At 40.9% G+C, this 24,952-nt stretch overlaps 1 protein-coding gene across 3 annotated transcripts in view; it reads left to right on the forward strand.

The window, feature by feature from the left end:
* The window catches only part of LOC124136774 (muscarinic acetylcholine receptor M2-like), a 264,939-nt gene that overhangs the window by 158,897 nt on the left and 81,090 nt on the right, over window positions 1-24,952 (forward strand). The window contains exon 1 of one of the 3 annotated variants that reach the window (XM_046502801.2): window positions 12,721-12,862. The exons of the other annotated variants lie outside the window; for them this stretch is intronic. The gene's annotated coding sequence lies outside the window, so the exon portion shown is untranslated. Of the gene's footprint in view, window positions 1-12,720; window positions 12,863-24,952 lie in introns of those variants that run through there. 3 annotated transcript variants of the gene reach the window in all.

Here is a 24,952-nt window from a genome sequence, read left to right on the forward strand (position 1 = left end):
TGCTGTTAACATTCCTTCCTTATTCATCATTTCTTTGCTTGCTGTTAACCTTCCTTCCTTCCCTATCCGTCATTACTTCACTTCCTTTTCACCTTCCTTCCTTCCTCTTTCTTTTCACCTTCCTTCCTTATCCTTCATTTTCCTCTTTCATTTCACCTTCCTTCCTTAACCTTCATTTCTTCTCTGTCTCTTCACCTTCCTTCCTTCCTTCCTTCATGTCTTCTCTTGCTCTTAGCATTCCTTCCGTATCCTTCATTTTCCTCTTGCTTGTCACCTTCCTTCCTTATTCTTCATTTTCCTCTTTCCTTTCACCTTCCTTCCTTAACCTTCATTTTTTTTATTTCTCTTCACCTCTCTTCCTTCTTGTCTTCTCTTGCTCTTAACCTTCCTTCATTATCCGTCATTTTCCTCTTGCTCGTCACCTTCCTTCCTTAACCTTCATTTTCCTCTTTCTGTTCACCTTCCTTCCTTCATTTCTTCTCTTTCTCTTCACCTTCCTTCCTTAACCTTCATTTTCTCTTGCTTTTCATTTTCCTTCCTTAACCTTCATTTCTTCTCTTGCTCTTCACCTTCCTTCCGTCATTAGCATGCTTTTCTTATCTCAGCTTGATCTTTCTTCCTTGATTATCCTTCATTTCGCCCTTCGTCAATTCGTCTTCACTCCTTTCACTTCACCTTCCTTCCTCATCCTTTATTCTTTCCTATGTCTCTTCCCCTTCTTTCATATTTTATGTCGTCCTTCCTTCATTATCCTGTATTTCTTCCCTTGCTTCTTCTTTTGTCATTCTTTCTGTCCTCCATTGGCCCTTGCCGTCCTCCGTCAGCCTTAATTTCTTTGCTTTTCCACTTCCTTACGTCATAATCCCTTATTTTGTTACTTTAACTGCTAATTCAGCTCAATCCCACCATTAGTGGGCTGTCTGCAATCAGTCGCGAGCAAGGTTAATTGCTTTACCCTCGGATGTTGTAACCAGGATCCATTTCATATTTGTTCACGAATCGACAATTGAAAATCATGCTTGAAGAAAAGGAGGAGAAATATTTTAATTTTTGACCCTTGGTGATGGTGATTTTGCCATTTTCCGAACTTGCCTCAAATAGATTGACAATCGGCGCTTGTTTCATTGTCCTGATGTTATCACTGACAACAGTACACGGAACCAGTATCGATTTTCCTCGATTTAATAGTCTCTTTCCCTGAAATCAGTTTTTTTTCAGTTCTGCATCCAGAACTCATGTAACCAGACCGTGTATGATTCAAGAAGGAAGACATTTGGATGTGTGCCACCACCTCCACCAAATAATCTCCTTGTATGACAGGCAGTAACAGGTGAACCCCGCCTGGTGGCACGCGGCTTCAAGGGGAATAACTCTCAGACACCTGTCTCAGCACATCTTCATCGACCCGACACACCTCCAGGTTGAATAAGCACAGAAATACTTGTACGATGATAGAATGTTTGCTTCATGAGTCGGCATTGTTTCATTGCTTCATTTAGATACCGTAAACTGTTGTTGCAATGAGGTTAGAATAAGTTCGGCTTTTGGATATTCATTAAATATGGTTGGTGCTTAATGAGGTTGTGTGGTTTGGCGGAGTAGACGATAACCTCCTATATAGGTGTACCTCGTCCTGAATGGGGACAAACTCAACCGTCATCAGTCTCAGGTTGGAAGTGATGTGGTCTTCTGTTCACACCGGGCATCCGTAAAGCTTACGGGTGCCATCCCTGTAACGAAACAGTGTCACATTGAAACGAAACTGTTTCATCATAATGCATTTGCAATGCTATTACTGTAATGAAACAGCGTCATCATTGCATCTGAACATAACTAAACGGTGTAGTGAATGTTACAGTGTCATGTTTGTAACTAAACATTACTTTAACGAAACAGTGTAGTCAATGTAACAGTGTCATGTTTGTAACTAAACATTACTTTAACGAAACAGTGTAGTGAATGTTACAGTGTCATATTTGTTTTAACCAAACATCAAACAGTGCATATAAGAGTGTCACTTTTGTAACTAAACATTACTTTAACGAAACAGTGTAGTGAATATAACAGTGTCATGTTTGTAACTAAACATTACTTTAACGAAACAGTGTAGTGAATGTTACAGTGTCATGTTTGTTACTTAACATCACTTTAACGAAACAGTGAAGTCAATGTAACAGTGTCATGTTTGTAACTAAACATTACTTTAACGAAACAGTGTAGTGATTATAAGAGTGTCACTTTTGTAACTACACATCACTTTAACGAAACAGTGTAGTTAATGTAACAGCGCCATTGTTTTTAACTAAACATCACTTGAACAAAACCGTGTCATTACAAAGGAACAGTGATTCATGAGTGTGTTTCTTTGATTTGTCGCTTTTATTTTCTTTTGATCAATATCAATACGCCTAAAGTTTCGACGGCTTATATCCAAGGATTCTGCGTTATTGAACTGTGATGTTTATACAACAAAGTAACGTTTTATATTCCTCCTCGTCTTGGGCAAGACGATTACCGGTTCTAATGTGAGTGTTTCTGCGGAGGGCTCGACGAGTATTCATCGATTAATTTATACCTGCATTACCTTCTCCTGAACTCCCACCAACCTTTAAACTCGTAATTAGTCGCAATTAAATGATATTCATCAGATGCGGAGAACCACTAGACTATGACAGATCGCATTAGCCTCGCAGGGATGGAGTTATCGGCCAAGTGTAGGTTGGGGGGAGGAGGTGCTTCGTAGAGTACAGAGGTCTGTGAAGGTTTACCTGACTCCACCAGGAACCAACTCCTCGCTGTTTATTGAATGACTGACTCTTTGAGCTCATGTGTACACCAAGCCACGTATAAAGGGAAGTTGGGAGATTTACTCAGCGACCTAAACAGCGAAATCGACCATCGGTAAATTGAAATAAATATCTGTTGGGAGTGGTTGGTTAATCAGGGCTTTTATTATCATAAAACAGATTATGTCATTAAGGCTCAACATAATCCTACTCTTGCATATAATTTGTATGATTATAATTAGCAATAATATTCCATTTACATTCCAAAAGATAGGCGTATAATGGTTCATTTGAGGTATGGACGTGAGTGAGTAAAGGTGGGTGAGTGAGTAAGTAAAGGTGCGAGAGTGAGTAAAGTAGGGCGAGTGAGTGAGTAAATGTGGTAGAGTGAGTGAGTAAATGTGGGTGAGTGAGTGAGTAAAGGTGGGCAAGTGAGTGAGTAAATGTGGGTGAGTGAGTGAGTAAAGGTGGGAGAGTGAGTGAGTAAAGGTGGGAGAGTGAGTGAGTAAAGGTGGACAAGTGAGTGAGTAAATGTGGGCGAGTGAGTTAGTAAATGTGGGCGAGTGAGTGAGTAAAGGTGGACAAGTGAGTGAGTAAAGGTGGGAGAGTGAGTGAGTAAAGGTGGGCGAGTGAGTGACAAAAGGTGGGCGAGTGCATATAAGTAATCTAATCTGAACTACCCAAACCTGTGACTAAATACGTCGTGGCACGGTGACACACACAGAGCCATGTCACAGAGCCTCACCAACCAATACGCATCCCCCGGGGACCCCATCTGCCCCGACATATCCACCATAGCGTATCGCTGCAGTGGATAGAGAGTCTGATCAGAGATGGGGGGTCGGTGGTTCGATCATCCCACTGAGTCATACCAAAAGACATTAAATGATGGTACTTATTGATAACCTGCCTAGTGCTCGGCATAAAAAGGACTAACAAGTACTGGTAACTGTGCCTGAGTAGGGTATGCATGCAGGTATCTCATCGGGCCAGCATTTAAAACCGGCATAAGTCCGAACTAGTACAAGCAGCCATACACACACGTTCATGCACGTCGTAATATATGCCCAATAATCTTGAACGCGACGTTAAACCTTATGACACCTCACCTCCTCCGTAGGAATGTATTATGTAACTTAACTTAACAATTAAATCAAAACGACAGTTTCAAGCGATATAAGGAGTATACTTAAAGTGAATTTATTCTTGTCTTGCTTCATCTTGAGTTTATTTGACATTGTTTCCATGCCCAGACAATACAACCAGGTTATGACGTTGAGGTCTGAAACAACTGCCCTTCGAATATTTCAAAACACGTACCGTTTTCTCATAAAGGAACCGTTGCGGTAGACTGTTTAGGTATTGTTGGTTTTACTATGTAGTACGCAGTAATCAAGATATATCAAGGCGACCTGTAAATAATCTGCATCACACCAGCCAGAGGTCGATACAATGAAGAAGTCCCGCGCAGCAGTCAACTCAACATGCCGGACCAGCGCGTCAAGCAGTTAACAAATTAAACTCGCTTCCTGCAGGAACATTATAGATATGAGTCAGATTGGTACGTTAGTAATGAGCTGCTTTAGCTATATGAACGTAGTGCGAACAGTAATGGAAAATACCTCGATCAACAGATCGGGTCATACGACGCTCTACCCAGGAGGTGACAATGGTACAATGCAGAGTCATCTGATGCCAAGAGAACCATAAGAATCCGAGCTCTTGTACATGCCCTACAATACAGCAGGACATTTTAATATCAACACAGTGAACATCAATCATGACTCTATATAGGCTTGATAACAGCTATGCTCCGTCGCCCCGACGTCAAACCCCTTTTAAAACGGAGCAGATATGATGGCCCTCTCGTGATCGGCTTGTACGTTTTGCCAACATTATCGCTGATAAACAAATATATCCACATCATAAGTTTTCTGTTCTGGTTGCACATAGTAGTTTGTCCTTCCCATCACGCGGAAAAAAACTCAACTTTCGCGTCGTAAACAGATGCGTATATAAAACCCTCTATGTATTTGTTAATCACCGTCTGGATGCATTTATGTGATTCTGTATACCGATAGCGTTTAAGATAAATACGTTCCTTCTATCATCGGTGCGTGTCTGTTCCAAACCCACATACACACTGCAGGGCCGGGTGTTTATGAGCAGGTGCGCTGGCTGTGTCACTCACTTTCTTATGAAATATTCACTTGCATTCTAGTTTCAACGAATAGTATCAAGATATGTGATTAGTGGTACTACTTTATGCCGTTCAGCTGACAATATTCATGTTTTGGCGTAAGATAAGATAAGATTTTATTATCCCAAGAGAAATTCATATTGCACTGTTGATTGGCACTAAAATATGAAAAACATATGTAGGATATGAAAATATGTACGTAAGAAACCGATTCACTTAATATAACCACGAGTGAAAACATGCAATTAAATTCAATTATTCTTTATTGTATGAAAGGCCTCAGGTCCATATACAACGGAGTTACATAACATATTTATAATAAGGTCAAGGTAACAATTCACTTCGTAACAAAAACGCATGAGGAATGTACAAAGCCAGTTGATGTTGTGTTAGAAGATCCTTGCAGGACAGTAATGAAGACAATCTCACTGCGTTAAAAACCAATGCGGTTAGTACTTGTTTCTTAGATTTTCGTATATAGGGCAAATAAACATGAAATGGTATTCATCTTCGACAACAATGTCACAGAATGGGCATAACTTTAGGGATTTCTCAACAGATGAAAATCTTCCTGTGTTAATTTTTAGATCATTCGGGCCAAGTCTAAAACGGATGATAATGATGTTACGAAAATTCCTGTACCGTAAGTTTGATGAATAAGATTCTGGTTCAAGCATTGACTTGAACTGACGATATGTATCATATCTTGAATTTTCGTAAATATCTGAATGCCATTTCAGATGAAACATATCAATGACACGCGTACGAAAAAACTTAATGAAAACATGTAGAAAGTTGGACACTAGAAAATTGATATAACGTTGATGTACTTACACTGGGATTTATCTTTGGGTACCAGGAGCGTCTTGACCTTCCCGTACCTGGGCCAGGTATGTCCTGATTCATTAGCCTCGCCATCACGGAGGTGGCATTAGTACTAATCACATTAATGGATTAAGACAGACCTGTTTAACTGAACTATGTCGTGGGATGTTGTTCGGCCGTTGTGCACGCCTGATTGAATTAACAATTAACAATGTATTGTAGAAAATCTCAAACGCACGCGTCTGAGCGAAGAAGCCAGCCTTTGGGTGCGATGTACATCAGTATGTGAATTAGATAAGATATTGACTCAAACTCATCGTGTCGTGAATGTCAGTTGAAAAGTTCCGTTGATGACAGAACTCGATGTTTCACGGATAATTCTACTGAACTCTACAACATTGTGGCGCTTGTAACAGTATTCATGTAATATCACGGAGTGTCAGCTTAATGTGGGAGTAATTTCCGAAGTGATGTAGGTCTCAGACGTTTACCACTTTAGGGAAACCCACGAGCACGGGTAGGATGCTGACAAACCTAGAAACATAATCGGGGCGAACCGGCATTCGAACACACAATTATGGGTTTCTGACGTGGCCCAGGGACTCACTGCTGCACAGCGAATTGCGGCGCCTTAGACGACTGAGCCATCTCATCAAATAATGCCACATATAAGGCCAGTTTGTTAACTGAGGAAAAAATCTGACCAAACCACGCATCAATACATTTCAACTTTTGAATTGACCCTAACGCCTGAAGATATGTTCAGCTATCCACACAGACAGAGATTATTTTGCTTGGTACAGGAAACGTACTACGCAAACCTGTCTCAAAGATTACCCATGCCTCTTAAGTCAATCACGGAAGGACTTTCGTAACTTTATAACAAGTGGAATGAATAGCATGTGGATTCTTGATGTTTTGCTTGAATGTTGGAAATCTCAGGAAAGGGCCAAGAACTCTTATTTCAAGTCATTTTATCTTTTAGCTTTGTACACCACTATCCCTTGTGACAAACATAAGAAAAAACTTCATTCCTTGATCCATGGGGCATTTGCCACGGAACGTGGTGACCATAGATATAGATACATCTCTGTCTTCAACGTTCGAGGACAATGCTGTCAAAAGTAAAAGGAAATCTCTCCTGAAGTTTCCTGAGAAAACGGTATGTGAAATGCTGAATTTCTCATTGATAACATCGATGTGAAACTTAGGAATGAGATAAAGGTAAGACGTAGGCATCCCCATGGGCACCAATTGTGCTATCCTTCTTGCTGATCTATTTATATTCTGTACGGACTGGCAAAATCAAAATCAAAATCAGGGAATTTGGGCAGAAAGTTTAACATATGCTTCAGGTAAAAACAAGGGTCTGATATCGTTTAATAATTGTCGAATTGTTAATTCCCTTCCTCTGATGTACCCACCCGAGCTAGAAATACAAGAATCCAGTCATCTTTTACATATTTAGATCTATACATAAAGGTTCCCTTTAGGTCGAGGAATATTCCAGAAGCTCCAGCCTTTGATGTCTTCAATTCACAACTTTTGAGGTACAATTGAGCATGCTCATTCTACGAAGATTTCAAAAAACTTCATATGACTCTGCTCAGATGTTTGATCAGGACTACCACACACAAAACCTCAGTAAAGCTTCCAAAAAGTACCATATATAGGACATTTCAGATATATTTATCCGATCGGTGTAAAAAAATACGTCCGATTTAATTCCACATTTTGGCTAGGCCTCCCGTGTTTTCTCAGGAGAATAATAATAATTAATTTGCCCTTGCAAGTGTTTGTGACGGATACCACCGGTGCGGCAGGATACGCTCACCTTTTCGCGAACAACTAGTTTCAACACTATTTAATAATGAGTCATAAACGCATAGTCGGAATATGAGCGAAATCGTACCATGGTCTCTGCTTTAAACATTTATCAATTATGTTAGATGTAGACTTATTGATTTAGAATTATTGCATCATCGTGTTACGTGCCGACGTCCAAATTGACACACTTAGTTAATCCATAAATCTATACGCAACAGGATTCAGTTGAAATCAACCAGCAAAAGGGGGAAATTGTACACAGTTAACAATTGTATTGTAAAATGAACTAGGTGTTCAAATCAATACAAATTATTGCACAGCAATTACAATGGCAGTGCACAATAGAGTGGCTGTACAAAATTCAGTGGTAGTTTAATTGCAATAGCAGTATTTATAACAGTGGTCAAGCCTCCTCGGCTTGATATTCAGGGTGAAAACAATGACCTTCACGCACAAGCTGGTCTTGATGTAATATGAGATGAAATGTGAGATGACAAAGGCTCGCGTTCGCCCACGTATATATCTTCTAGAAAATGACATTCCATTCTGTATTAGTCTATAGCTGTTCTAGACAATTCAAGACCATGCTAGATTAGTTTATAGTCTCTTGACTCCAAAAGCATTTAAATATAGTAACTTCCACACCACTGCTTACATTAGACAATACTACATTCATGACAACTAACAATTGTCAAAATACAATGATATGAACTTCTATTGAAACACAATGTGATGCAATTTCAACAATGTTCAGCAATAAATGCCTAAGAATGTATGAAGCCATTGTATGACATACCATCTGATAAATAAATATCAAAGTTATTTAGACAAAAGTCAAATGTAACAAATGTTATATTTGGGATTACACTATCGTTGTAAAGTACAGATTCTCGTACTTTCTCGGATAGGACTCAACCCAAAAGTACTAGAATCTGTACTTTACAATAAGAGTATAATCCAAAATATTAACATTTGTTATATATGAAAATGAGTAAAAATTCAAATGATCACTACCGACATATCTTCCAGTCGACATGACATCGAATATTATATTTAACCATCCTAAACTAACACACACACAAACATCAAACACGAAATATCAGACCACTTACACTAACCTCCAGATGCACCTTAGAGTGCTCTAACAAGGTTACTGACTAAACGGTTCTTGAAGAAGGTTAAATATAATCTGCCTGGAACATTCTTTGAGGGTAGGTTTATAATCACAGTTCAAGGCATGGTCAATTTCAAAGCAGTTGATAAAGGTAATGAACATGTTAACTGACTTGAAGGATCGTAGCTGGTCTTGCATGTTCTTGAATGTGAAACATAGCATGACAGAGTTCCTTTGACCCTCGGGTAATCGTGTAATTAAACACATACAAACCTGGTCTATATCCGTCTGTCTTCACATATACACCATAGGCTGGTCTTTAAGCTTATTTCAAGAGAGCTACGTTTCAAACGAACTTTGTAAGAGCAGTGTCAAATTTCGTGTAGTAAAATAACGTGGTGTTTTAAGGTGAATACTTATTTGTGCATTAACATGACACTGTTACCATGTGTTGCACCAGGACTCCTTGCCTGGTGATTGAGTGTACGAGTTAATAAGTTACTTGGGTTTTATAACGGGGGATGCTATAGCTGTAGCTGGGCTGATTGTACTGAAACGGAAGCCCTGTGAGTGAGTATTATTTTATGCCGCTGTGAGCAATATTACACCACCACCACGGAGATACACGAAATGGTCTTTGTATTCTTGTGCGGACTCGAACGTGGGCCTTCGGCGTGACTAGCACACGTTTTAGTCACTAGGCTAAAAACCATCCCCGATGGACCAGTGGTCGATAGTATGAGGGTCGTTGAAGATAACACACTTTATAATTCAATTCACAGTTTGACTCTATTGGGAAGAGTATATTACCTATATATGATTGTTATTGGCAACCATTGCACCATTGTTCTCAAATATCATCATCTCTTTCGATAAATATTGGTCAATAGAGACTTTACCTGCAATAAAACAATCAGGGTCGGTAAGTAAATAAGAAATGAAAATCCATAATATTACATAAAAGCAATTTTAGGTAAATACTTATTGAGTACCGCGATACGTACTTTCTCAACTGCGTTATATTATTATTGTCATCTTCGCATTCCGTCCAGACATACGCAAATGGTTTTGCTATATGGTAATATAAACTTCCGTACTCCTCATTTTAAAAGGACATACATATAATGATGCAATTAACTTATAGGCCCTTTGATGGCTATTTTAGGACCCAGACGAGACTGCTTATTTTCGGATGGCAGAGCCTGAAATGGCAGCTGACTTCACACACTGGTGGTAGCCACAACGCTCCATTGTTCCTCCCCTGGCCTCATCACCTGCTGTCAATGGCTGTCAGATTGTTTATTTACCATATCTTTTATCGTCTGTCAATATTTACACTCGTCGCTTAACCTTACAAATAGATACACTGTTTCTCGCTCTTAAAGCCGCCTTGCGTGACATTTACACGAACAAATCCCCATCAAGTGGATATAGTTGCCGGCAGTCACTCAGACCGAGGTTAAAGTTGAATCGAGGCTAACAAGGTCAAAACGAGGCGTTAGAGTCACTTCCTTTACAAATGGCGCCTCTGACCCATCTGACGTCACGCTGGTATCATGGCAGTTTGCTGGCGACGAAATCCACATAAAGGCTGTATTAATGAAAACGCGGATAGGAGCATTTCGCTTCAATGATCAGTCCGATTTCATTTCACGCCGTATCTCCTATTTCTAGCAGTGTGATTTCATTAATGAACAAGGATGTCAATACCAGCAAACAAATCTCTGCAATAATGAACGCTTCGGCGACTTTACGTATAACATTTTTCACTTTCGGCATACATTCTTTCTCATTATTGATTGATAGCATCACATCTGTTTATACAACGTGCGCTGACGCCCAAATTATACATCGTCTAAAATAGGGTTACATTATTCCAAACTCATTTTGCGGGCAATTAATTTTTTGAAAGTGACTCATATTTACGTCAAATGTGTACACGTATATGAAATGTCGAGTGCGATCTTGCAGATTATAAATGTCTTGATAACGAAAAGATATGGTAATACTAAGCGCTCAGTTTAGAAATGAATCCCCCGACATGATAGCGAGCATTAAATTATGCTGTGTGGAGGGATATCCACACGTGCCTGGGGAAGGCAAGATATGTGTTACATCTAAAGGGAACCATACAATCTCAGCATCTCCCGTCATGGGGACTTGCAACTAAACGGTTCATACACCATTGGGTATAGCCAGGGGTATGTGGAACCTCTTTCACAATAGTGGGCTTGAGAAGGAACTCGGGTCACCACCTTCTGAATCACGTTGACTATATGAGTTACGCATCAGAACGCTTGCGCATCTTCATACACGTTTCTCACAACTCGGAACCGTGGGGCTTCGTGAAAGTTAAAATAACACAAAATATGTTATCGTGGCGAAACGAGACCCCAGACTGAACTAGCAACTTGAAGGCAATGTTGATGGCATTCACCAGCTTTCTGATTCCTACCTCGCTCTGAGGTAATGTTCAAAAACGATGCTCCCTTGATATGTGTCTTAATAGATGAACTGCCTATGGCTGTTATGAATTACTTGTCTAAGCTAGAATGACTTTTGTCTAGGTTTGACATAAAATATCAGACGGTCCTCCTCATCTACGAGCAGGATACGACATGATATCCGGGGGACAGATTAGTTTCATATAATCAGACGTTTGATCCGTTTCCTACCTTATCTTGACTTTGTTAGCCAACTGCGTGTAGTGTTACATTCATACAGATTAGCGTTAAGCCGGGCTGCTGGGAAGGACGGCAACACATTGGGCTGAGGAAATTATGAAACTCAGAACTTTATACCTGCCGGAAGCAGATTGAATGTTTGCAAATTAATATTTTAAACTAGACTCAGTTACGTATCGATATAACCAAGTTCGGTGAAGCGAACGGCCGGGTATGATTACGTTCGGTCTAACCACCCACGCTTATCGCGGCGGTTTGTTTACTAGTATATGTTTTTGTTCAACGCCGCACTCAGCAATATTCCAACTACACGACGGCGGCCTGTAAATAATTGAATCTGGAGAAAACAAAGTGTGGGATACGATGACATGCGATCAACCAAGCCCGACCAGGCTGACAATCCGAGCCATGTGGTTGCCCATGTGACATGCATGGCTTGCTGGGGAGCAATTCTGACCCGGGAATATTTTGAAAATAACGAAGTTCGTATATATCGAAATTTGGAACTTCATTTCGAAGTATTTTCCACTTGGTTATATCTGGGGGTATTTGCAAAGGTTTTTACAAATTTTATTAATGTTTAATTTCCTAGTTTGAGAGGACCACGTGTATGCCATCTATATAAATATGTCAAATTTTGTCATTGTAAATTAATTAATAATGAAATCGTACAAAATGAATTTTTTTTAAATATTTAGGTGTTCTCAAATCACAAAATGAAAATGCATTCCCGCGGGGTGTCTGGCAACTCATTTGTTGAAAGTCTAATCTCATTTGACATGCAGAGCTTTCATCACCTATCTTGATCTGAATGGAATCTCATCTTTTAACGCGCTTACTTTCGTGAAACTGTTGAATCGCAGTTTGTGTACCTCGGCATAAGAACTTAAGGAAATCTGTTTCGTCATCATTTTACCATCTTATATCTGAAAATTTCAATAAAAGTGTCCATGTCACGAGAACACCCCAGGAAAGCGCGTGTCAGCTCCGCAACATAAACAACAGTTCTTCACCAGCCCTGATCCACGGTTGTACATGTCCCGAGTGATTATCCTGAGACAGACAACAAGAAAACTGAGTCTCGCTTCCTCGACGGATCCGCCCTGCGAGCTCACGGACTTGGAAAGTTCTGCATAATCAACAACGTAAAAACTTCTATCGGATTCATCAAACCAAAACTGAAAAAAATGACATGCAAGGTTTGTAGATCACGCCTTCTCTTCAATGAGTTATCCAGACTTCCGCCCCCAGTTTAAAGTCTAGCCTGTTTATAGGCTAGCTTTGTCAGGGTATTTGGATCCAGTAATCGTTTTGTACCTTTGAACAGTTATCTGCTTTCGTATGGAAAGGTGTATTCTCAATATTGTCGGGAATGAAAGCGCATCAAAGGACAGTTGCCAAGTAAAAGGTCGACGTTTTTTACGAGGTAAGATCATGTACGTCACAATTGATCATTCTATTATCCATGCAAATATCAGTACAACACAACTGGGGAAGAATTTACTCTGGTCTAGACTCGAAACACGTTTCGCCATATATGCATTGTCAGTGAACTGGACAAGCTGTTTTATATAATCTTTTCGATCAACGTTTATGTGAAAGGTTTTTTTCCTGATAAGAAACAAGGGAGGAGATTGGCGGTTCTGTGTATTTTTTCACTCGCGGTCTTAGCCTTCTTTTTAGGATCGTGTATGTTTGGGAGACATCGGGGTCTGGTATATCTATTGACGTACAGATAAAGACACTGAGAAGCTCGATAATGGGAAGGGGGAGGAATGCAAATCGGCTGGTGTAGCCGTGGACGAGATGGGATACGAGCACTCCCTGGCCTTATCACTCATTTAGAACTATTTAAGTAGTAAGTATTAAGTTCATACCAGGTGTCTTGAACTCGAACGTGAAATAAGAAAAGGGCTCCTGTCAGCCATGTGAACATGTCTTCTAATGTTCACAGGATTACAAATCCTCCAACGGTTTCCGTAATTAACTTTACACTTCGCCCGTTTCCGGATGTCATCGGTATTTGATATTGAATCATAAACACATGCTTATGATAGAGTCGGACTCGTACAACAGCCTCTGCTTCCACCAGAGATTTCTTATAATTATGGGCAGGGTTTTGTCACTTTAATGGACACTGCCTAAACTGGCCTGGTTTCGTCCTTCTATTATTCCGAAGCTACATCTAGTCTGGAGGATCCAGAGATCATTCGAATAGTTATCATTTCTTTTATTCGCCATTTATTTACAAAGAAGTTATGAATTATTCCGCCAAGTGTTAAGAAGTACACCACAACAGCATCACGTACCGATTCTCCCCTTGCTTGCCCTGCGCAGCCGCAGTTTCGGGAGAGAACTCACGAGAACTCAAGAGATCTCATTAGGAGATATTGAAATGAAACCGAGCAAGATATGAATTGCTGATAAACTATTTCAATCTATGAATACAACAATGATTTCAATAGGCTTAGCTCCACTCCCGTCCCAAAGCGAGCGATAGGCGGACCTGATTCGTTAGAGTTGCTGCAGTAAATCAAGTACAATCACATACCCACCTCTTCCTCTGACATATATTTTTTCAAATGAATAAAGTAATTTACTTGACAACTCTGTACATTTTATATATCTCCTAAAGGTCTTATTATGTACCATTACCAGTCAGCCGCACCAAAGGAAAGGTTAGACAAATGTTTTAATGATGACAGCCATATATATGTGGCCACATTAAGATTACCGTGTGTGGTCTTGTACGTTGATGTTGATTAAACCAGTGCCTTGTAGGATTACTTGATGTTCTTTTAATGTACAAGTAATTGATTTGCCCTCGGTCGTCACGTGACCTACGTTTCGCTTCCATTTCCTTTGTGTTACGGCATGATTCCAATATTCTAATAGAATGAAATGAACATATTACTTATGTGATTGAAAGTTTTTGCCCATATCATCCTTTCAGTGTTACGGTTAATTCATTAGTTCAGTGAACATTTTTGCCACGTGTACGGATTTTTCCTTGAAATCCCGTCTACTGTGACCTTCATGAGAGTGGATTGTTTTGAGAAGAAACAAACAAACTGCTGTGATGAGAAGAAAGTGGTATATATTATGAGATTGGATATGACCATCGGTGTCAAGTGGCTCACTCGGCCATTAATAGATTGACTGTGTGTTCGTGTAAAACTATTAGTACTACTCTAACGAATGTGTCAGCTGGGTTCGTGTTGTGTATAACCGTGATCGTCAGCTTCCTTTATGCAGATGTCTATGTCGACTGGACTCTCCACGAGGCTGAGTATCTCATACGTAGCGCATACAAAACGAGCACATGGATTATCAGCTGGTACCAACTCAAGTGGTTTGCATTTCTCCTTCTGTTTCGTGTTTGGACACTTTGTATGTGTGTGCAATGTATGCGTGCTGTGTGTGACTAGACGACATGGACAAGGGAGTTCATATACAACTTCTTCATTACAATGAATGCAACGTTTCTGTTTATACTCACACCGTTAGCAAGTACTTGGTGTTAGTGTCGACACAGAAACGTCACATTCGTTGTAAGTTGCATATCCATAGAAGTATCTCCCTTGTTCTCAATACCAACTTCTAAATGCCACCTGAAGCCGTTACTACGACATCCGCTTCATGCTTGCTCGAGGTGGCGCCAAAGAAATCGAAAACTTCTAAAGATGTGAACGATAATTTTCTCTACATATAGTGTTTTGGGATCTGGTTAATTAATAATCAGAAAACATTTGCTGTCAATAAAGCAAGATATACGTGTTTTGGAATGAGTGGGAAGTTTCGCGCTGCTAGAAGTGGGAGAAAGGCCAAACAAAGTCCTATATAGATTAGAATTACTCATCATGTATATTCCAGCAACGTGTATATAGCTGATAGATCAGTGATATAGTCGGGGAATACTTGGACAAGAACCGTACATATAAAGTACATGTACGTAACTCTACAGTATCATAAACATCCAACTACGATGTCGTTATGTATGTACATTGCAAATGTCACACAGTCGCTCCATAACACATCAAAGGGCACATTACAGGGAGAGAAATGAAGGGAGTGGGAAAACAATTAAGGTATGGTTCTCTTGTGTTAGCACAAGAACACCCTAGCAAGGCCACCTATAGATCCTGTCGTGTCATGTCAGTTGTGGCTGTGTCACTGTTCGCCTATTCACTACCGGTGTGCTACCCATATAATACCTGTCACCGTGTACTTCACGGGACGTTTCTGTAAGTCCAGAGCAAACCCGTCTGTGTTCTGCGGAGGCACATTTGCCAGTACTAACACATGTACGCTAGTTATCAAGAGGTTGAATTCAAGAGAAAGCAATGGAACATGTGGAATATCTGGGCATGTGAATCCATATTGTTTACAATCATATCTCAACGTGAGTTTACTGTTCGACGTAGATTCCTACTCTTTCTTTAGTGTCACTTTTTAAACTTGCGGAATATAAAACTTCAAGACCAGGGAACAATCAGACGCAGATTCCATTGGGCGTAAAAGCCACACAACAGTGAAAACCATATGAATGGATCACTGAGAATCAATGAAGGCACGAATAGCACAGTTGTCTGAGGCAAAAGTCATGTCAAAATCAGATGATCGTCGGTTTTGTTTCCAAGGTTTGGTCAGCTTTTTATAGCAGTATTGTCGCAATACTACGACAGAGGTTTTTGACCTAGCGTGCCATCATAGTGTTCTTAATATTTCTCTCGTTATTAAAGCCTTTCCAACATTGATAGTTTTCTTGAAACATTTTAAGTACTCCATCATAATAAAATTCATCTGAATTCACGACATTATGAATATTGAGAAGGACGAAACCAGGCCGATATAGTTACAGTCATCCCGCTTGTCATACAATCAGGGTTGGGCTGTATGTGTATCCTACGTTGATCCAAGGCTTTCTGAGTGAGTTACCCGTGGCTTTCACAAATCAAGTTTCAGATTAAGGCTATTCAAGATGTTTAAACCATCGTTTGTGTGTGTTTTGGAAATTTGGAAGATCGAGTATTTTTTGTATTATGTTCAGACAGTCCATCTTTAGTGCCCTTCATGGGGAGTGTCAGGCAGGGTATCAACAAGTACCATCTTTTAACGCCATTTGGTATGGCACGGTCGGGGATAGAACCAACGATCTTCCGCACTCTTAAAATTTGGAAGCATTTACAGACAGTGTAAACTGATGTATTTAAAGGGTTCTCGACAACATTAGTGCTAACCAATAAAACAGTAATGTTCTTAAGCTTGGCGGTAACTGTAAACGTATCATTCAACACTGAAATCGAAAATCAATTCCTTTATGTACGTAATTGCCTACAAATGGGAACGAAACGATCCTTTTATCAAAAGCAGACAGAATGTTTTAAAGACCAATAATTATACACAAACTACATCATAATCAAGCTAAACAGTCATCACAGGATTGCACAAATGAAATGAGTGGAATTTAATGAAGCCAACTTCACCTTAACGAAATAGCTGAAGCTTTCAAGTCTTTAGATTTCTATTTCTGAAATTCCACTTCACAACACACTGAACATTGAGTTCATTGCTTTATTCCGTCGACTGACTCATTTCCACATCAGATTGAGACGCTGTTACTTTATAAGCCCATGATACGCCCTTCCCGCGGTGAAGGAATCCTCCGTTCTGATATGTAATGTATACACAAGTCTCCAACGACGTTTCAAAGAGTGTCTAAACTTATTGATTTGATCCGATATTCATAAAGATAAGTATTCGCGTCAGTTGGGCTCGATTATTGCTATTGATCAATCCCCATAATACTCAGGCAGTAAAACTGCTCCATGTTTTACGAGGCAGTAGATGGGCACATTTTGTAATAGTGTGTTACTAACTGTCTATATGGCCACGTGCTGGCTTAGTATTCATAGATGTTATGAATAGGCCTGAGTTTAAGTACAGCCCTTTTATATGGCGACCAATGGGGTGAGTGAGAAAGGTGGGTAATTACAGAATGTTCCCACCACATTATATTTTTATACCCTGGCTATATTACCTCCATCTCGCACATTTAATCATTATAAATATTTGTGTTTCTCCCAATCATTCGGAAAGTAGCTTTCGCCACAACGGTTTTGGATTCTGTCCAAAATGTAGTTATGGGCTGATTGGGAAAGCGTCTTAAGGGGGACTTCTTTTTTAAACATTTATATCTGGTCCAAAGTTGACTTGCCGACTCGTCCTAATGGACGTAAGAAGAACAGAGTTGAGAGCGACTGTTGAAAGCTCTCAATACACTTGTGAGTTGTTGTGAATGCGTGTTGGAGTGTAGGGGTTGGGTCTCCTGCGCAGACACATAGACCAGGTTTATGGCCAACTTTATACACCCGGTTCCGTTGCCAACAACCCTAGTCATCCGTTCAGCGAGGCTCAATTACTGCCTGCGCTTCGTTCTCGGCCTGGACATCGACGAAATAGCCGAAACTGTCATATCTTGATTTATTGTCGGGATGGCCAGCGCTGGATCGCGTGTCTACCGTGGTCCTTAAAAGACATAACTGTTGCTTCACATGATCAATTGGTTTCGATTGAGCGAAACGTACCTAGACAAATACTGTCCCCGCTGTGTATTAGTCTGAACTTCCCAACATCTCGTCGAACAGAGGTTCCAGATAAACTGCTGCAGCTTGCCGTGATTAACTGCTCTTGAAATCATGGCAAATAATGCATTAGAGTTTCGCCAAGTTAAAAAGATATAAGAAAGTTTCGTATAGAAATGCTTTTACGAAGTTTGGAAAAGGTATGTTGGTAGATGTATGGTCAGTTAGGCATGGGCCAGTATATGAGTGAATGAGTTGGGTTAAACGCCGCTTTCCAGTATTTCAGTATTCCAGTCATATTACGGCGTGTCAGCTTAATGTGGGAGGAAAGCCCGAAGTGATGCAGGTCTTAGACGTTTACCACTTCCGTGAAATCCACGAGCAAGGGTATGGCGCTCACAAACCTAGAAACTTAATCGGGGTGAACCGGGATTCGAACCAACAATTACAATTACTTTTTAACATATTAAAGATTCCATGAATATGAGACGTCAACGCCAGAATGTTGATGTTGACCATCCACGGAAACAGATTCCATTTGGCGAAAAAGGCAAAAATGATATGAATGGACCACTGAAAATAAGTGATGACACCAGGTGTTCGCGAAAAGGGTAAGCATGTAATGCCCTATGGTAGACATATCAACCGCCCCTCGCACAGTTTGCACAACAGAGAAAGTATATGAATAGTATTAAATAGATGATACAACAAGTAACCCTGTTTCCAAATCTTTATGCTTGTTGTTCTAAACTTTGTATTTGATGTGATCTCTACCTGTTACCAGTAAGGTTGAAACGCAATGACAATGAAATCAGTGAGTTTTATCAAAACGACTTTGAACGGCGTCTGATTTCAAATATAGTATCCGCTTTGTATTAAATTCGTATCGCCTCAGCTGATGCCATGACGTGATAGTGACGATGGCTCACACACCGTTGATGAGATAATGGAACTATCTCCCTTCTCACACCGTGCGTCATCCTAAAACCTTTCAGTTTCAAGCACTCCTGATAAACATCATCCTGAAGTCTTTCAATATCAAGCACTACGAGTAAACCCTTTCAACTCGCAGTAAATAAAAGCGACAAAACCCTGTGCATATTCAAAAGGAATCTCTGCTAAAAGCAGTCAATTGTACAATGTCCGACTATATCAAGAGCATTGTTAAATAGTGATGATAGAACGTGTTCGCGAGAGTGAGCGCATCCTGCCCAACTGATGGCATTCGTCACAAACACATGCGAGGGCAAGTCAAGTGGTTGTCCGGAAAAAACAACACGGGCACATATGGTACAAGTCAAAAGAGGGAATGGCACTCGGCATCTCTTTTTAGACTGATGGGTCCTCCACCGTGAAATTTTATGATCACACACGCACACACACACACACACACACACACACACACACACACACACACACACACACACACACACACACACACACACACACACACACACACACACACACACACACACACACACACACACACACACAAGCGCGCGCACACACACACATGCACGCACGCACGCACACACACACACGCGCGCGCGCGCGCACGCACACATACACACACACGCACACACACACGCGCGCGCGCGCACATGCAGGTCCCTATCGATGTTGAACCTTGAACGATACTTTAAGCCCAATTTCACCTCATCTCATATCAACTTGCAGTAGGTCGTGGGTAAGCCGATTGGATATAAAGATTCTTCAGCAGAAATATAAATGGCGGTCAGATATGAGAGAATACCAAAGCCTGCCACGATGTGTCATAGAATCATGTCACGGCAGTACATCCCATCACCATAGGAACACCATGTGGAAGTCTTCAAATGTTTGAAATGCTATCTCAAACAATTGGATCACCGACGCATTGATCTTACCGTACCAGTCTATCCATGAGTGTAAGAGTATGGACGTGAGGATGTCGTGCACCGAACACCCTGTAACGTGATGTAGCTGTTCGTGAGCCACCTGTCATATATATCTCAATTTATGTCTACCACAGTTCATAAAAGTTGAATTAAAGCCAGGCCCAGGCATCTAATTGGTATCGATTTCACGAATATATTTGATAGTTTTACTTATAAACGTCCATAACTCACGATAGAGTATATCCTTATATGCATTCTTGTACAGGTGCTGACTTTTTAGCTCAACACATCAAATTAATAATATTAACAGGTGAGTCAGAAATACATCTATGTAGAACTAAACGTATCTACAATAATAGCTAAGGAGAAATGAGATAATACGACACTTGTGTGTCCGTTAAGAGAAATGAATATCTATTATCAACTAAACCGCAGGTTTATTCTGATATTATCAAGACGAATGACTTTGAGGTCACGCGTTGCTTAGTTCCTTCATTTCTTCAGTTTACCAGAATATGTAAAACATGTTACTTCTATTTCTATTCAACTCCGTGTTTCTGTGATGGGACAGGTCCCAAGAACAACAGCATTGTAAGAGTAGATGTGGATTAGGTGGTCACAATGACCGGACATATGGTTGTGTGTCCGAGTGGGATAGTGTTATTAGCTTCTGCTTTGGGAGTCCCATACTAGATAAATTACAGACAGTTTAATATAGCCTGATGATTGCAGAATAAATCAACAGTCACTTTTTATTGTAACACTATTGACTAATGAAATGAAATGAAAATCACATTTCAATGAGGAGTCGTTCGTTGTTCTACATATTCACTCATTGCCATCTGCGTAAATGTGTCCAAACCATTGCTTCATGAGAAATATATTGACTTCCTTTGTCTCAAACCTAGTGTACATTTATACAGCTTACAGTGAAAACCCACTCTGTTCTCAAGTTCCCATAATTTGATTAGTAAAGGACAAAGCAAAAACTATCTGATCATCCAGTGACAACAACAATACCACGACTGCGTCCTTCAATTGGACCTTTATTACGACATCACCAGGGGTAGGGAAGTTGGAGAAAGATGCTTTCCGGTAATCTTTCGTATTAAACTCAATTAGAACGAAAATAACACATACGTTCCAACGTAGAACATGCACCTGCCAAAAGGGACAAGCAAGTGTAGCGTTCAAGGTCTTCTTTTTTCAGTAGCCCGAGCAGGTGCTTGTTGCTGTGATTTGGAATTGCAACTATTGGAACGTCGAGTCGACAAATATGTTATGCATGCCTGTCAGTGAAGATTGGATGTTAAGAACATCGTTGCTTGCCCTATACTTAGTTAAAAGGAGGGATGCCGAAAAAGTGGAGCTGTGAGTGTGATAGATTGTCTTGGTGAGAAATGGCACTTACTGCTTGCACGACGTCGTAAGTGACTTTACACAATATCACTCCAGTTTCTCCGCGCCGATGTGATTCCTTCGGTGTTCTGAGACTGTTTAGACGTACGAGTGGTTACAGGAACTCACCATGTTGGCTGGCTGAGGACGAGAACCACTCAAGCAAACAAACCAAGCTTGATATGCAATCGTTGTATTTCAAGTTGAACTTGAGTATGAGGACCTTCCCAATGAATCATAGTGATGGCTTCAACTCGGGGATCTAAGTTCAGTTATATTCAGGAACATTTTTATACAGGGTTCCTTTCGGTCAACCGATGGAGCCACATTCCTGGACCTGGCATTGATGAGGCCATAGTTACATTGTAATCTGATATAATAGATGTAGATATATTATAATTAAGGGTGTTTTTTGTAAGCAGATTTCCCCCAACGGTCTTTTATGATCCTTTGGAGTTGCTTGGGCTGCTTGAGATCTCAATATAGATCTGTTATTAATGTTTTACACGTGCATCGTCGATGTCTTTCATACGGTTCAGTAAACCAATCCTGTATTATGTCAGTCCACACAGCAGCCCGGTCTTAATCCAGAGACAACAGTGGTAACCAACATAATCAACACTCCTAGAATATGTATTCATACGCACATTCTGTTACCGTGTTTTCAAACACCCGAGCTCGCGTGCTCCTCAAAGCCCTATCATCTAGTGACTACGCTGTTACATAAGCCCATGAGAGTTGCGAGGCGAATGGCACGTTATTCTGACGCAGGCATGGCTCACTCTCTTGCATTGTTACCTAATTCCTATTGTTTGTCCGCATAAGCTCCACCGTTATCCCATCGCTATTTGTTTTGAAAGCTTGCCGTATTATCATTCGCGTATCAAGCATGCTTCAAGGGCTGAGAGTCTGTTTGGAGAGTAAACGTTATGTCATGGTACTCCAGCGAGGTTATGAATATTTTCACCCCAGTGCAACACTCGCAATGTCGACATCTAGCAACAGCTGTCAGTCAGACCGTACGTTAACTAGACTCGCGTTCCGGAGTGATGCTTCCTTGTTTTCTGAGCACGTTGCGCCACAAGAACGCCAGTTCAGTTGCCACCTGTCAGATGGCGTACTCTCCGCAGCCCTCAAGAAGAAAGAGTGTATCTTGAAATCTGACCATGTTCGATGAGGTCGACTCCTTACGGTTCTGTATTTTCAATCTCATAATTTTAGATTCGGATAAATCTGGAAGCCGACATTTGGACCGCTCTTATGAGTGAATAAGGGCAGGTAGAGGTGATTTGTGTAATACGCACTCTGGTTGCAAATTGACGAAGACGTGTATTACAGTTGAAAACTTCTAGCAACCACGTGTTACGATGGAGGCTTCCCAATATGTAGAGGTGAGGTGAGGTGAAATTGGGTTTAACGTCGCGTCCAAGATTATTGCACTTATATAGCGACGTGCATGCACGTGTATGTGTGTGTGTGGCTGCTTGTACTAGTCCGGACTGATGCCGATTTATAGTGCCAGCCCACTGAGATACCATGCCGCAGTTTAACATGAATACCCCACTCAGACACAGTATACTGACTCCGAGCCGACCAGTCCTTGTTTTAGCCCCTTAATGCCGAGCGCCAGACAGGGTAACAACAAGTACAATCTTTTAACGTCTTTTTGTATGACGAGGCCCGGGATCGAACCCTGGACCTTCCGCTCTCCGGGCGGACGCTCTACCACAAGACCACGGAGGCGGTCTCCCAATATGTAGAGATCCGGTACAGAGTCCATGATGGACTAGAACAACCACGTGACCGAGATGTTTTGGGAATGGCCGGTCGAGTGTGAACATAATTTAAATCCTGAGCAGTCCAAAAATGACCACAGAGGTGATTGGAAAGAAATGCCAATATATTACCAGACAAACATGATTGGATGCTTGAATGATTGCTGTCAGTATCACAGCACACGTGGGGATTCTGGGTCAGAATAGGTCCCAAGTACATCAAGTATCTTAAATATCGTCTACACTTTAGATGGGGTCAGATCCTGTGACTTGGTAGACTGTGTGCCATCGTCGTGTTTGTAGTCTGAATATTTCTGTCTTGAAAAATAACAAACAAATTCAAGTCCGCCTCAGATATTCTAAACAACCTTAAAACGGTCATGCAGCTGAACCCGAATATCGATAGGTCAGTTCATAGGTCGATTGTATCAATGCAATTATTGGTAATGATGGTTTGGTTCATCTTGGAGGTAATTAACCATATCCATCATAAATTAATTATATATGCTGTGATAGATGGACACGATGTACATTAGTATTATACCACGACCAAAGAAAGTTTCTCTGACATTAACACTTTAGGGGAAAAGCCAAATATAAGTAGCATGTATACTACTGATGAAAAGGACGCAAATCAACTACTTCACTGCTTGTAAAGTGAAAACGTGAAAATATACACATTTCATTTGAAATGTAAAGTTCAGTGATTTACGGTACAAAGGCGACTATGCTTGTCGTAGGAGGCGACTAACGGGTCAGGCTCGCTGACGTGGTTGATGCATGTCATCGTATCCCAATTGTGTGGATCGATGCTCATAATGTCAATCACTGGTTGGCCTGGTCCAGACCCGATTATTTACAGACCGGCATCATATAGCTGGAATATTGCTACGTGAGGCGTTAAACAACAAACAAAAACACAACTTATGTACATTGCGCCAAAGGACGCTTCCTGGTGTCAACTATCGCTTTGGAAAACAAACAAAAAACACTGTTGATGAAAGTTGATCACAAAGTCTCGGGTGCCTAAACAAGACGCCTCAACGATGACGTAAGCCCCCTGATGACCCTATTGATTATGCGGTCCAGATGTACCCAGAGATGTTCTCTCTGTGAGGGTTCGGATAACAGCCAGGGCAACAGGGCACGTTATTGATGTTGAGAAAGCCCTGGATTGTTTTAGCAGTGTGGGTCCAGGCTTTGTCCTGTTGGAACAGTACCCTTGTGGCTATCTTCTGAGATAGGGAAGGACAACTGGCTGCAGTATATGATCATTCACATTTCCACGGATGATGACAAGACGGGTCTTCCTTTCACTACAAATCCCGCCCCACACCCGCATCCTACCAGTCACGTCGATGTCAACGTCGCACAGTTCGAGACCACTGACATCTATTTCGCCGGTTCAAGGCCATTCCGCAATGGGGTCTGAAGTCCTGATTATTCATGCATCACGAAATCATCTTGCCACTGCCATCTTGGTGATGCGGTGACCTTATTCCGGCAACGCCGATGACGTAACCGTTACAATGCTGTTGTGCAGATGTAACATGCGGTCCTCCTGTGAGGTGGTAAACCACGTGGTTTTCCGCCGATTCGTAGCCTGTCCCTTGTGTACCTTGCCTGCGTCCCATCAGCGCCATTCCAAGACCCCTCTCTGTGTTTTGCCGATAACCTTGGCACATGTCTTGCGTGCGTTTATGAGCTGAGATGTTTTGGAATGCAACCGCTTTCCTTTAACACTCGCAATGCATTTACATCTCGTGCTGTCATAAAACAACCTGTCAATTCAAAATTCACGAAAACCATTACCCCATCTAACAGTCCTGTGATGTGGGTGTTTGGTAAGTCGTTTTCAACCTTAATTCTTTTGTTTTCGTTT

The sequence above is a fragment of the Haliotis rufescens genome, unplaced genomic scaffold (assembly GCF_023055435.1).
Source record: "Haliotis rufescens isolate VD_foot unplaced genomic scaffold, xgHalRufe1.0.p SCAF_31, whole genome shotgun sequence".
NCBI lineage: Eukaryota > Metazoa > Mollusca > Gastropoda > Lepetellida > Haliotidae > Haliotis > Haliotis rufescens.